This window comes from Piliocolobus tephrosceles, chromosome 13 (assembly GCF_002776525.5).
Source record: "Piliocolobus tephrosceles isolate RC106 chromosome 13, ASM277652v3, whole genome shotgun sequence".
NCBI classification, from domain to species: Eukaryota; Metazoa; Chordata; class Mammalia; order Primates; family Cercopithecidae; genus Piliocolobus; species Piliocolobus tephrosceles.
In genome coordinates this window covers 51,894,577-51,910,002 of record NC_045446.1, presented here as the reverse complement: position 1 = coordinate 51,910,002, position 15,426 = coordinate 51,894,577, and the positions used below count along the sequence as shown (strand labels likewise).

The window sequence follows — 15,426 nt, the reverse complement described above, 5'->3', positions numbered from 1 at the left end:
TGGGAATGAGACAGAATGCAGTGTGACCAGGCCATAGTAGAGGTGAGCCTGAGGACTGTGGGAGACCTGGAGAGCGTTCCTGACTGCTAAACTTTGTGACTTAAAGGATGACCGAGTTAAAGACAGCAAAGGAGGGAGCTAAGGGACAGTTGTAGCTGCCTGGAGTGCACTCTGTTGTGATTCTCTTTTGGTCAGTGAGACTGTGGGTCTGAGTTTGCATAGGATCCTGCCAGTCCCCAGGGGTCTCTAACACTGTGGCAATGTTCGGTATTAATGTTGTACCTATATATTAGTTAGCTTTTCATTGCTGGTTTATATACTTCAAAGGTGTAGCACACAGATAGCCCTCCCTGATAGAGAGTGACCCCGGTTAGTTGGAAGGCTCTCAGAGGACCAGTGGGGCAGAGACAGTTTGGCAGCACTGAGCAGGGGGTATCTGAGGGGTATAAGGTAGCTGTGACCTGGCATAGAGTTGGCAGGCAGGCAGACAGTCATTTCAGTGTGAGATAGCATCTGATACTCATCCCTTCGGGCTAGTCTTGTAATAGCGGCAGATAAATAAGCTGCCTCCAGTGTGTTCCCAGAATATCTCTGTCTGCAAAATGTCTTTGAGGAGATGTTTGACTTGCAAGCATGTGGTTGATAAAATAAATACATTTTAAAAAAGTAAACCTTTCTGAAAGAGGTTTTAGTCTCTTCTCTCCCCAGGGAAAAATAGGTCCTTCTTTAACCTCCTTTTTTCCCTAAGTGTAGAATTCTTGCCATGCTTTATAAGGAAAAACATTTTTTGGAATGTAGCACCTGCAGAAATATAAAGGGGTTGTGCCCAAACCATTGGACCATGGCTATTGTGTGGGTGGTTTCTTGGATGTTTTGTGAAGAGGTATCAGTCCTGACACCTGCAAAGCTGGTGGAGCTGGAATTTAGAGATGCTTGTATTGTTTTTAGCTGAATTCTGAGGGCAGACAGCTGTAATGGGTGATTCTCTCTAATATTAGAGTAGCCTTGCCATTCAGTGACACCTGCTAGAACAGGACTTGGTGCCTGGAAAAGTACCTCATACAATGTAGGAACTTCATATATAGTTCTTGAATGGGTGAATAACTGAATAAGTAAGTGAATGAGTGAATGACTGGAGTGCTTTTCTGGGCTTTCAGATCATGTGAGTAAGATTCCCCAGGCCTTCCCCTTGCTGCTTGAGGGCAGTCTGTGCAACAGCAGCATCAACATCACCTTGTTAGTGTTTCTGAATCCTGGATGTCTTGTTAAGCATGTAGATTCTCATTCAGTGGATCTGGGACAGGGTCTAAGAATCTGCATTTCTAGGAAAGTCCCAGGCGATACCATGCTGGTCTATGGGCTACACTTGAAGTAGCATGGCTCTGTTAGGGTTCAGTGAGATCATTAGTAAGTCTTTAGTAGGTGCTTAGTGTTGCACTAGGGATTGTGGAGAAAGATGGACCTTGGTTCTCTTGTTAAAAAAATTCGTAATCATGGTGAAAAATCAAGACTCATCCTTATAAACTGGAGAAAATCCATTCATTATATTGTGTGATATGATAAATGGTCAGGAGAAAGCTAGAGAGAGGAATGAAGGACCTTCTTGTGGAGATGGTGCTTGGGCCATGATGTAGAATCATGAGATGCTGGAATTAAAGTTGTGTCTGCTTCCAACCCTGTGTGATCTCTAAGCCTCCCTGATGGTTGGCTATCCAAATTCTGCTGAAATGCCCTCATGATAGAGATTGCACTGGGTCCCTAATTCTCAAGGCATGTTGCTCTCCTCATATCTTGTGGGATGCCCTGAGGAAAGGGTTTGCCTGGGTGAATAATGCCCACGTGTGTTGCCTATTCCATCCACATGCTGCAGATTCACAGTGCAGCATATTAAAGGCTTTGCAATGCCTGACACTAAGACAGCCAGTTTAACTTTGTGTTGCCTAAGGTAACTGGGTCCAACATGGGTGACCACAACTTCCCTCCTGTTTTATTAGTACTTATTAATACATGTTAGCAAGCCTGTATCAGGTGGTTCATCATACTAAATTAATACAGGACTGATTTATCACTCATAAAACAGTTATTAAGCAGCCATGATGTGCCAGTCACTGTTTAGGGGTATGCACAGAGGAGTAAATTGTCTCTTGCTTGTATAGCACTTTATTGTTTACAAAGCACTCTCCCAGGCTTTATCTTGAATTGTCAGCAGAACCTTGTGAGGTTGTATAAATTTTACTGCCATTTCACAGTTGAGGAAACCGAGACTTCTAGCGATTAAAGTGACTTGTTTAAGGGTATATTTTTTCCAGTGGTACCATTGGGATTTGAAACTTTTGATTCCCAGTTGAATGTTTTTTTTTTTTTTTTTTTTTTTTTTTTTTAATAACTGTATTCCATTTGACTCCAATTTGGTGAGAGAACTGAGAGAGGTAGGTCTTAAAAACTTCATGGAAAATTGAACTTGTATGAGAGAAATAGAGGTGTTGTGGTTTCTGGAGCAGGGATGGCTCAAGCAGTGCTGAAAGAATTGGAGTATATAGATTAGAGGGAACTTTAAAGGTCATTCAGGAGGAGCTAACCCTGTACTCCATGACTTTATGGAGGCTTCGCTATGGTGCTTTTCTGCATAGCTTTTTTTTTTCTTTCTTTCTTTTTTTTTTTTGAGATAGATTCTTGCCCTGTTGCCCAGGCTGGAGTGCACTGGTGCAATCTTGGCTCACTGTAACCTCCACCTTCCAGTTTCAAGTGATTCTCATGCCTCAGCCTCCCAAGCAGCTGGAACTACAGGTATGCACCACCATGCCCGGCAAATTTTAGTATTTTTTAGTAGAGATGGGGTTTCACCATGTTGGCCAGGCTGGTCTCGAACTCCTGGCCTCAAGTGATCCACCAGCCTTGGCCTCCCAAAGTGCTGGGATTACAGACATAAGCCACCGTGCCCGGCCACTTTCCTACATAGTTCTAATGCATCCTGGGGGCACAGATCTTTTGATGAGGAGCTTACTACAGCAAAGGGCAGTTTATTTCACTATATATGTGTATATATATTTTTTTCTATATATACACTATATATTCACAACATATATATATATATATATATATATATATATGTTGAACTTAGATAGGGTCTCCTAGAATCTTTATCCATTAATCTGAATTCCCTGTCTCTGCTGGAACCATACACCGCAAGCCTAATTCTGCTTTTCATATGCTAACGCATTTAGGTTTTTTCTTTTGAAAAATCTAAAATAATTTTTCTTATCAGATGTGCAATATATATCCAATATGAAACAATGAGAAAATGTAGAGAAGCAAAATACAGAGAAGCAAAAACTTCAATTTAGCACTATCCATAATTTCACCACTCATGGATTATTAGTATCACACTACTACTTAGTCTTCCAAACTATTTTCAGTAGTTTTTGATGTGGGTGTGTATATTTTTTTGTATATATATATTTTTAAAAATCTAAACTATACTATTTGGGGATAATATTTTGTAATTTTCTGGTAGGTGGAATTTTATTAATATTTTTAATATCAATAAATACTGCAATTAATAACAATTTTAAAATAGGATATATAATTTATTCCCGCTTGTGAGATATTTTGTCAGTTCCTTCTCATTTTTTGGCAGTTATAAACCATGCTGTAATAAATATCCTCATAGGTTAATTTCTGCCTTAGACTTTTTTACCTAGACTGTAAGTCTAGGTAAACTGTTTCCATTACCTATTCCTAGAAATAAAAAAGTAAAGCCTAAGACTCCAGCTTGAAAATAGCTCCATGGCCCTCTTATTCATTCTCTAACCTCACTGTCCCCATTTCTCTTAGGATGTGACTTTGTACTCATTTGCTGTCTTAAAATGTGCTCACTTTAAACCATTTATCTCTCTGCAGTCTCTGGGATCCAGATTGGAGATCCTTTCCTTACCCTGAATGCCGCATTTCTAATCAGAACAGCCTGATAGTGCATTAACTTTTATAGGGCCATGTCACACTGAGTCATTAAGCTTGTGGGCAACCCAATCCCTTAAGTCTCTCATATGATCTGCTCCATCCTATACTTGTGAGTTGATTTTTTTTTTCAGCCCTAAGTGCATGACTTGACATCTATCCTTATTAAATTTCGACCTTATTAAAGTCAGCTGGTCATTATATCCTTTGAGATAGTATCAGGAATAAACTCTATCATCCTTCATAGTCACTATCCCTTCCAACTCCCAGTCACAGGCAAATTCCAGTGTCAAATGATTCAGCAAATCCCAGCAATCATTTCTATCTCTGTCTTCCTTACTGGATCGTAAATTTTTTGAGGCCAAGACCATATCCTATTAATTCTCTTTAAAAACCAGTGCCTACTTCCATTTTGTGACACAGGCGGGTACTCAGGAAATGTTGCCATGTGAATATGTTTTGATTTAACTCTGGGGATGAGGGCTTGGTGGTGGTGGTATCACAGTGATGAAGAATATAGAGAAGTCTAGGCTTGGGTCTCTTGAGGAGCTTACAGTGAGGATGAAGAGACAAAAAACCGACCAGACCATGGGTAACGGATGTAGTAGAGAAATTTCAGGACTCCTCTGAGGGTACTCAGTTGACTGGGGGCTTGAGCTGATTCTTCAGATGCATTTTGATGCCCTCCAGAAAGGCAGACAGTGGAGGAATTCCTCAGTGGACAGTTGGTGAATGCCCGAGGCTGTGAAAAATCAGAGTTGGGACTAGGGGAGTGGAAAAGGAGATGATGTTTGCTGGGAGAGTTGACCAGAAACCGGCCACCCAGCTTTTGAGAATTGTGTTGAATAATGATTGCATAGAATGGTCTTATCTGCTTCTTTTCTGTGAGATGTACAAAAAGGATTACCCTCTCTTTTTCTTTTTACATTTGTTGAGCTTAAGGCTTGCAAAGCTAATACCTACTCAGGACTGATTACTCTTACATCAGAGGATGAACTGAAACCAGAACCCAAGAGCTCTGATTCTTCTCACTCTGTGAGTACCTTTAAGCCAGATTCATGGTGTGAAGGCAGCAGGATAGCACCTTCATTGACCCACATGGGGGCCTGCCTTGGGCTTCATCAGCACTTTGGAGTCTCAGATCCCTCACCTGTAAAAGGAGAGCGGTACTACCCACTTACCTTTTTGGGTTGTTGTGAAACACACATAAGACAGTATTAGGAGAAGTAAGGTCTGAGGGGTAGGCTTTGGACCCAGTGGCCCATAGGTAAAGGCCTGCTGAGTTGGGTGACAGTGAACTTTGCAGCATTTCCTAGCCTCAGAAGTTCAAGAGCAGGAGCCTGAGTGTTCTAGCTCCCTGGTATGGCTGTGGATTTCCAAGCATACAGCAGCTCTGGGGCCCCTGCTTCCTACCCGCCACGGTTCCAGCTCTCTGATTAACTGAAAGGGAAGTTTTTCTTGAGGAAGGGAGGAAGGTTTCTTAGTGGCCCAGGTCCAGCCACAGGGAATTTGAACACCTCGAGCCCTGTCCCAGTGGCCTTGGAAATTTAACAGCTTCTTCATTGGAGGAACCTTGGTTATTTGTGAAAAGTGAGCTTACAGGGTTCTGAGGTAGACACTCAGTTGACCTCTCCTGCCTCCTGCCTGTGTGCGTGCATGGTGGTATCTGTCACATTTCCCTCAGCCACGAGAAGGTGAGTTTGTATTTCTATATAGATGCATGCCCTTGTGCATGCTTATTTAAATAACACGTGTATGTGTGAATGTATGTACATATAGTCTTGTGCCATATAATGATGTTTTGGTCAATGATACATCATATATACAATAGTGGTCAGTTTATAATGGGGGTGAAAAATTCCTATTGTCTAGTGACATCTAATGATCCTGACTCTGTGTAGGCCTAGGCTAATGTGTTTGAATGTGTCTTTGTGTGTGTGTGGGTTCCCCCCTGCCGCCCCCTCTAGAAACAGGGTCTTGCTCTGTTGACCAGGCTGGAATGTGATCATGTGATAATAGCTTATTGCAGCCTTGAACTCCTAGGCTCAAGTGATCCTCCTGCTTCAACCTCCCAAGTAGCTGGGACTACTGGCATGCACCACCATACCTAATTTTTAAGTTTTTTTGTGGAGATAGGATCTTGCTATGTTGCCCAGGCTGGCCTTTTGCCTAGGCTTCCCGAGTAGCTGGGATTACATTGTGAGTCACTGTGCCCAGCTATGTCTTTGTTTTTGAAAAGTAAAAAATAAGGAAAGAAAAAAATTTTTAAATAGAAAGCTTATAGAAAAAGACATAAAATATTTTTGTATAGCTGCACGGTATGTTTGTGTTTTTAAGCTTAGTGTTATTACAAATGAGTCAAAAGTTAAAAATTAAGAAGTTTGTAAAGTTGCAGTGAGCTGAGATTATTTTATTGAAAAAAGAAAAAAATTAAAAATAAGTTTAGTGTGGCATAAGAATACAGTGTTTATAAAGTCTACAGTAGTGTACAATATCCTAGGCCTTCACATTCACTCACCACTCACTCATTGACTTGCCCAGAGCAGCTTCCAGTTCTGCAAGCTTCATTTATGAGAAGTGCCCTATGCCAGTGTACCATTTTAATCTTTTATACCATATTTTTACTGTACCTTTTCTATGTGTAGCTATGTTTAGATATACAAATACTTACCATTGAGTTACAGTTGCCTACAGTATTCAGTATAGTAACATGCTGTACAGATCTGTATCCGAGAAACAATAGGCTATAACTATACCAAATAGCCTAGATGTGTAGTAGGATATACCACGTAGGTTTGTGTAACTGTACTCTGTGATGTTGATGTACAACGACGAAATTGACTGACAACACATTTTGTTAAGTAACATAAACACCTGTGCATTCACAACCACTTATATACAGAAACACACCAACATACCGCCATATATATTTTTAAAGAATTTGAAAGATCTAAGATTATATTAAAGGTAGTTTAGTCTACTTTTGTGTTGATCAAGTGTTACTGTGCTGTAATTAATTTAGTAAAGGAAATTAAAATGGGGATGTGACGAAAATGTGAGTATGCCTAATTGACAAGAATCTGGGGCAGTCCAGAAAAGCGTTATGGTCAGGCAGAAGTTGAAACCTTTGAGATGTCTGGCCCAGGACTTTAAAAATGTTTTTCCAGGTTAGAAAGAAGGATGAAAAGGATCTTCTGCTTTTTCAATAGCTAGCCAGTGGATTCTCTCTTCCTCTCTCCTTTCCTACAGTTCCTTTTTGGTTCATTCACTCTGAGTCTCATTCAGATAAGTATTAGGGGAAGGGCTTCCTGGAGGATTCGAGAAGGGAAAGGAATAAGTGGAAAAAAAAAAAAAAATCTTATCCCACTGCTGTGGTTCTTTGTCATCCCTGGTTCCTGTCCTTGGCAGAATCACACAGCTACAAAGTGGTGGAATGTGCATTCCAACCAGACCTCTGTGTCATGCTCACTACCAAACTCCCAACTTTTTGGGCTGATCTCTGCCTGCCCTCCTTGTCTCCTTTCCTGTTTCGAGTTTTTTTTGAGTGCTTACTGTGTGCTATGTACTGTTCTGGATTCTGGGGTTATAGCTGTGACCAAGGCAGACGTATGCTTGACATATGTTAGCCATGAGCCATGCATCCCCTGGTCCCACCACCACTCTGCTCCCCACGATTTCTGTACATATCTCTTTCTGTCACAACAGTTACTGGGTTGCATTAGAGTTATCCTTGGTGTATCTGCTTCTCTCACTGGACTGTGAAATCTTTTGAGGGAGGAGTTAGTTACTTTTCTTCATCTCCCCATTACAGAGCCCTGCTTGAAGTTTGCTGCATGCTTGTTTAAGGCTAATTGAACGAATGCTTGCATGCCTTTTATGACACAACTCAATTGTGAGCAGTCCAGGTACGTACCACTTCTGTGTCTCAGTTGGTCCTGCTGAACTAGTATATAATAGGCCATGTTTTATCCTCCAGCTAGACATCTAGAGAAGTAAATAAGCCTTCAAGTGCTTCATTAATATGTGTGAATTGTGAAGAAAAACTTTCATTAAAATGTTAATATGATTGTGGTAATTGTTTACTCTGGCAAGTAGTTTGCCTCTTGGATTCCTCTGTGAATCTGCCCGTGATGTCCTGAAATTCCAAATGTGTCCTTTTCTCTTCCTCTCATTTACTATTTCTGTTCAAAACTGGAATGTGTGGACATGTGTACAGCCTTTTAAGACCAAAGACTTCACGTTTTCTAACTTTTTGTTTTGTTTTGTTTTTGTCATTGCCCTACCTAGAACAAACTTCAGGAAAGATAGGTTTGCACAGTAGTGGTATATCTTAAGATAAAAATGAATTCAGTTTTTTAAAGAAAAAATAGGGATTTAAAATGTTATTTGCATTTAAGCTTTTAGATATTTTGCTGAATTCAAAAAGTTATTGTAAGGTGGGAAAGAAATAATCACCTCTCCTCCTTTGAAGATGCAATTTGTTAGTGATTATCCTTAAACCTAAAAAATGTGCGTCTATAAATATTTATTGTATTCTAAGTTTCAGATGCAGGCATAATGCTCAATGCTAGTGAATGATGCTTGAATATATTAATTAAATTTAGGATTTATATGAAACTTGATGGTCTTATGGAGTGCAGTAGGCTCCAGCTGGAACCTAAGCTTTTGATTCTTACCCATTCACAAATAAATATAGGTAAAGCAGAAATTAAAAAAGCAGAGAATGTTTCTTTGAAATGGCCAAATGAATCTTCTCTTTTTTACTTTAAAAATTTACCTATAATTTTTTTATAGGATGTCCTTTTGAAAAGTGCCTTTTTTTTTTTTTTTTTTTGGAGGGAGTCTGAGTCGCGTGCCGTTGCCTAGGCTGGAGTGCGGTAGCACGATCTCGGCTCACTGCAAGCTCCACCTCCCGAGTTCATGCCATTATCCTGCCTCAGCCTCCCAAGTAGCTGGGACTACAGGCGCCCACCACCACGCCCGGCTAATTTTTTGTATTTTTGGGAGAGACTGGGTTTCACTGTGTTAGCCAGGATGGTCTTGATCTCCTGACCTCGTGATCCACCCGCCTCGGCCTCCCAAAGTGCCGGGATTACAGGCATGAGCCACCATGCCCGGCAAAGTGCCTTTTAAAATAGTTGGACAGAATTGTAATTACCGTCTTTTATTATTTTGTTAGAAATAGTCTGCTTCTTTAGAAACAAAAATGGTGTTAGAACATCTGTATCTATATGTATGTGTTAAATATAGTCAATAATACTTTATGGGACTTGAAGAAAAATTTAACTCTTGGGCAGTCCAGCTGTAAGCCAGAAATCTACTTGTTCTGTTGGACAGGTGAATGGAGTAGAAATAGAATATTACACTTTGAGAGCTATCTAAAAAAGTCATGTTTCAGCTCTCTTGTTTTCAGATGAGGAGACGGAGGCCTGGGTAGGGGGAAAGAAAGGAATTGCTCAAAGTTATATTATTGTTGTATCTTATCTTAACTAGCAGAAGTTAAACTCCTCAGAGTCAGACTGTGTGTTTATACATCCCTATCTTTGCAGTTCACATAAGTCCTTAATAAGGATGGTTTGACTAAAATCAGTGAAAGACTAAGCAAAAAAAAAAAAAAAAAAAAAAGTAATCATCTGAATTTAAAAATGCACTCTGAGTCTTAGCTCCTCTATCTCAGGTCCTCAGATATCCTTTACCTGTGATATTTCTTGGTGAATTAATAAGACTCAAGACCTTAGGTTTGTGCGAGGACTTTGCTTACTGATGGAGAATTCCCAGACAGCTCACAAGCAAGTGTGTGTCCTCTACTTACAACCATCCCTTGTCATTTCAGCATTACCTGTTTGGAGCTGTTCTGCTTTGGGTTTGCCCTAAAGCTAAATTTAAGTCATGTTGGTAGTCATTTGTACTTTTCAGTTGCAGCTCTATACTCTGGCAGCTTACAGCTTGTGGTGCTCAAGTCTGGATGTGCCTAGCTTATGTGTGCCTTTTAGTGTCACTCTTACCATTTGCTTGGTAATTGGAGGGAAAAAAAGAGGAAACATTTTGCTCAGTAGCAAATCAAAAATTCTTTTCTCTTATGTGAAACATAAACCAGGAGTAAAGGTGGAGGTGTATATAGAGAAGCATTGTAAGGATGATGTATTAGTCCATTTTTACGCTGCTGATAAAGGCATACCCGAGACTGGGTAACTTATAAAGAAAAAGAGGCTTAATGAACTCAGAGTTCCATGTGGTTGGGGAAGCCTCACAATCATATCAGAAGATGAAGGGCATGTCTTACATGGTGGCAGGCAAGAGAGAATGAGAGCTAAGCGAAAAGGAAAGCCCCTTATATAAAACCATCAGATCTCATGAGACATTCACTACCACAAGAACAGTATGGAGGGGAACTGCCCCCATGATTCACTTATCTCCCTCTGGGTCCCTCCCACAACATGTGGGAATTATGGGAGCTACAATTCAAGATGAGATTTGGGTGGGGACACAGCCAAACCATATCAGATGGTTAAGTAATTTATATGGCAGAAATATATAGAATAAGAAATCCTAGGCATGTAACAGCTGCCTTAAAGCATGGAAAATGGAGTAGGGGAAGAAAAGCAATTACCACCCCGTACCTTCTGAGCTGACCCCTAAGTACTGATAAAAATTTAGCGTTAATAAAGATTTAGCAGCCTTGAAGAATGTTTTCTAATTTTAGCCCAAGGAATAGGTGTCTGACAAATTGATCAAATTGCAGTTTAAACTTATGTTCCTGTAAAGAGGAAAATACTCCTTTGATATCTAGAGAATTTGAAGAGGTGACATGTCTCAGCCCCGGGACCATGCCTGACACCTGAATCTTAGCCCCAGGATATCAGAAGATAGGCACAGAGCTTTAACTCTGTAGATGTGTTGATTCTGCAAATCACCTTGCCCACAAATAGATCTCTCTTTTTCTAATAGAGGAGGTGGCAAGAATCTTCCTGGGACTCATCTGTAGTTGGATGCTTTTCAGTTCAGTTTCAGATGAAAAAAATCTGAAGTTTTTGTATTTACTTGCCTTACTAACCACTCCTTAAGACAGCCTGGCATGTGAGCTCTGAAAATCAGAGCAGTATTCCAGCCCCTCCCTTTTCATCAATTAATGAATTAATTCTATATTCATTAAAGGTGATGTGTGCCAAGCCAGGTCCTAAAGACACACCCCAGTAAGACAAGGTTGCTGCCTTCATGGAGTTTGAAATTGGGGAGATAGACTTGTTGATGGGCAGCAGAGGTGCTCTGATATAAGGGCATGGTGCTGTGGAAACAGGCACAGGGCCACTCAGCCTGACTTAGGTATCCAGGAAGGCTCCATGGAGGAAGTGATAGCTCTGTTGAGATGAGGAGATGCTTGGAAAGATACAAGGGGTGACTCTGTGTATGTGTGAAGCATCTATTGGAATATGAGTGCTCCAGCACTGAGAGTTATGTTTAGATTACACTGTGAGTATAATCTGACTTGGTCTGATTGCTTTCCTTTGAGGTCTCATTCTATCTGTCTTTCTGTCTGTCAATCAGTCATCTGTCTCTGTCTGTCATCTATCTATAATCTATCTTTTTAATTGTGATAAAGTATACATAAAAGTTACCATCTTCATTTTTAAGTGTACAGTTTAGTGGTGTTAAGTACCTTGACATTGTTTTGCTATCATCACCACCATCCATGCACAGAACTCTTCTTATCTGCAAAACTGAAAATGTCTATTAAACAGTAACTCTCCATTCCTTCCTCCTCCTCCTAGCCCTTGTCAGCCACCATTCTACTTTCTGCCTCTGTGAATTTGGCTACTCTAGGTACCTCATATGAGTGGAATCCTACTGTATTTGTCCTTTTGTGACTGGCTTATTTCACTTAGCATAATCTCCACAAGATTTATTCTTGTCATGGGTGTCAGAATTGCCTTCCTTTTCAAGGCTGAATAATATTCAAGGTGCCATTTTATTAAAACCTCAAGCATATGTGAAATATTCACTGATCAACACATTAGTGAGCTCTCTGTTCCCTTTACTGATAAGTCATTCATGCATTTGTCCCTCTCTCCCTCTGTTATTGATTACATGTTGGGTGCCAGACATCGGGCTAGTTGCTGCAAATACAAAGAACACCTGTATCTACTCCCCACCCCAAATATTGGTCCATCAGGGAGAGAAGCCCAATGAATTATTAAACAGTATTAGTGAAAGTGTAGTTGTATGTATGTAGTACTCTGGGACTTAACAGGTAACACAAACAGAAGTTGCATGGGAAAACCATATAAGGCTTTACCAAAGAGGTAGCAATTGAATCGGCCTCTGAAGTATTTGTGGGAGCTTTGTAGGTGGTGAGGAAAGGCGTTTCAGACAAGAGGAACAGCATAACAGTGGCTTGGGAGTCTCGTCTGTACACATAGGCAATCTTATGTGGTAGTTATCAATTAAATTATCAATTAAACTCTGGAGTCAGACGGTCTAGATTTAAATCCTGGCTCTTCCATTTCTCTGAGTGATGAGGCAATTTGTTTTGTTTTTGTGCCTTAGTTTCCTCATCTCTAAAATAGGAATAACAGTTATACTTTTCTCATAGTATTGTTATGGGTATTAAGTGAGTCAAGACATACAAAGTGCTTAGAACAGGGTCAGGTACAGAATATGTACTCTATAAGTGGTAGCTACTGTGATTGATTATTGCTTGTGTAATGTTTGAGGGAATATCAAGTCATTTGGTCTACCTAAGATAGGATATAATGTGTGTATGTGCAAATTGTCACTAGACATAAAGTTGGTGTATTAGTCTGTTTTCACAGTGCTGTGAAGACATACCTGAACCTGGGTAATTAAGTAAAGAGGTTTAATTGTCTCAGAGTTCTGCATGGTTTGGGAGGCCTCAGGAAACTTATAATCATGGCAGAAGACAAAACAGATATGTCTTACATGGCGGCAGGAGAGAGAAGTGAGTGCTGAGCAAAGGGGGAAGCCCCTTATAAAACCATTGGATCTTGTGAGAACTCATTCACTATCATGAGAACATCATGAGGGTAACTGCACCCCGCCCCATGATTCAGTTAGCTCCCACCGGGTCCCTCCTACGACACATGGGGATCATGGGAACTACAATTCAAGATGAGATTTGGATGGGGACACAGCCAAACCATATCAGTTGGAGATTGCCTCGGCAGATCCTGATGATAAAGGATTCAAGTGTCCCCATATCTGTGACTTCTAAGCTTTCTTCTTGTATTGAAGTGCTTGAATATCTGAACTTGTGTCTGATGTTTACTTAAATTTTTTTTATTATACTTGTTAAGTTCTAGAATACATGTGCACAACGTGCAGGTTTGTTACATATGTATATATGTGCCGTGTTGGTGGGCTGCACCCATTAACTTGTCATTTACATTAGATATATCTCCTAATGCTATCCCTCCCCTCTCCCCCGACCCCATGACAGGCCCTGGTGTGTGATGTTCCCCTTCCTGTGTCCAAGTGATCTCATTATTCAATTCCCACCTATGAGTGAGAACATGCGGTGTTTGGTTTTTTTGTTCTTGCGATAGTTTGCTGAGAATGATAGTTTCCAGCTTCATCCGTGTCCCTACAAAGGACGTGAACCCATTCTTTTTTATGGCTGCATAGTATTCCATGGTGTATATGTGCCACATTTTCTTAATCCAGTCTATTAAATTTTCTTCTTAAAAATATTGGAATCCTTTCTTAAAAATTGCAAAAAACAAAAGAACATTGAAAAAAGTATAAGACAAAAAACTGCAGTATCACTGTCCTAACTTAGTAACTATTTCCTTTTTATTTTCACTTTGTGTAGCTATATGCATAAAACTAGTTATAGTCATTATATAATTTTGCTTTGCTTTTAAAAATTCATATTCTATGATAAATTTTCCCTTATGTTTTAGTTCATTTTAATTATTCTTATAAATGAATGCTTAACTTTCCTTTGCATTCATGTACCTTTTTTTAAGTCATTCTCTTTTTCATCATATTGTAGTTTTGTAATCTACATGTTTGTGCTCATAATTTTTGTCTTCTAATGTATTTTCTCTTTTTGATAAATTTCTAGGGTTAAGATTGCTAGGTCAAAGGATTTAAGCCTTTTGAGACTCCCAATAAGGGTACCTAATTGAATCTTCACATGTACACCACCAGCAGCATATTTTCTATGTCATATTCACTAGAGATGTGATTATAGTCTTTAAATTCTTGCTGATTAAGAGGTTTAAAATAACCCCTTGAGTTTGCTTGAATTTGCCATTTTTCTCCCTCCTAGTGACTGTGCATATTTTCCCATATGCTTATTCTCCTCTGTAATTGTCTATTCATCTTCCCTTTCTGGTTGTGTTCTTGATATTTTCCAGTATAAATCTGTATTGTTTATTTACCTTATTGGTTCTGTGTTGGAGAAAAATGCAGGTGCAGGATATTAAAGAGGAGGTCAAAAAGTCTTTTTTTCCCCTGCCTTGCAGTAACAAGGCTCTTATCCTTGCAGTTGTGGTTGTGTGAAAACAAAAAGAAGCACAAGCTTTTGCCGCATGCCAGTGCTCCTGGGATCACTGTGGCCAGAGTCTGGGCTCTCCAACAGCCTTGTTTTTCAGCTGCCTTGCTTTTCAGCAGGAAAATCATGTGGCTGGCTGTTATCTCAGCTCTAACTGTGTGTACACTTTGTTTAGAGGGCCTGGCCTGCTCTTCACATCCCACAAGCACCTGATACAGAGCCAGCACACAGTAGGCAATTTGTTTTCACCCACCATAGATCAGAGGTTGGAATGCACCTTTTTTGATATCTTCATCTGCCTCCTGTCCCCTTTGCAGCATCTCTGTTTTAAGAGGTCTTGAAGCTATTCTTGGATTACCTCTAGCGATGGGAGGTTTACTCTCTCACAAATACATTTAGACCTTGAGCTCAAAGTGAGATAAACCTGGGTTTGAATTTCAGCTTGACTACTGACTAGTGGCACGATTCTGGACAAATAATATCTCTAAACTTCATTTTATTTATCTGAATAACTGAGATAGTAATATTACATTTCTACCTCTTATAATTGTGATGAGGATTAAGTGAAATAACAAAAGTTAAATTCTGGACTCTAAAGAAGTCAAACTCATAAAAGTAGAGAGTAGAATGGTAGTTACCAGAGGTTTTAGGGGTGAGAGGGTGGGTAGGGAAAGGGGAGCTTGGTCAAAGTGAGAAAAGTTTATCTTAGGAGGAATAAATTCTGGTGCATAACATGATGACTGTAGTTAATAATAATTACGATATATTTCAAAATAGCAAAAAGAATTTAAATGTTCTTATCACAAAGAAATGATACCTGTTGGAGGTGATAGATATGTTAATTCATCAGATTGGATCATTCCACAATGTATACATATATGGAAATATCACATTGTACCCCATAAACATATACAACTATTATTTGTCAATCAAAAATAAAACTTTAAAAAAGGAAA

At 39.7% G+C, this 15,426-nt stretch overlaps 1 protein-coding gene across 3 annotated transcripts in view; it reads left to right on the top strand.

Annotated features, from left to right (window-relative positions):
- The window catches only part of TEAD1 (TEA domain transcription factor 1), a 270,156-nt gene that overhangs the window by 54,245 nt on the left and 200,485 nt on the right, over window positions 1-15,426 (top strand). The window lies entirely within an intron of this gene.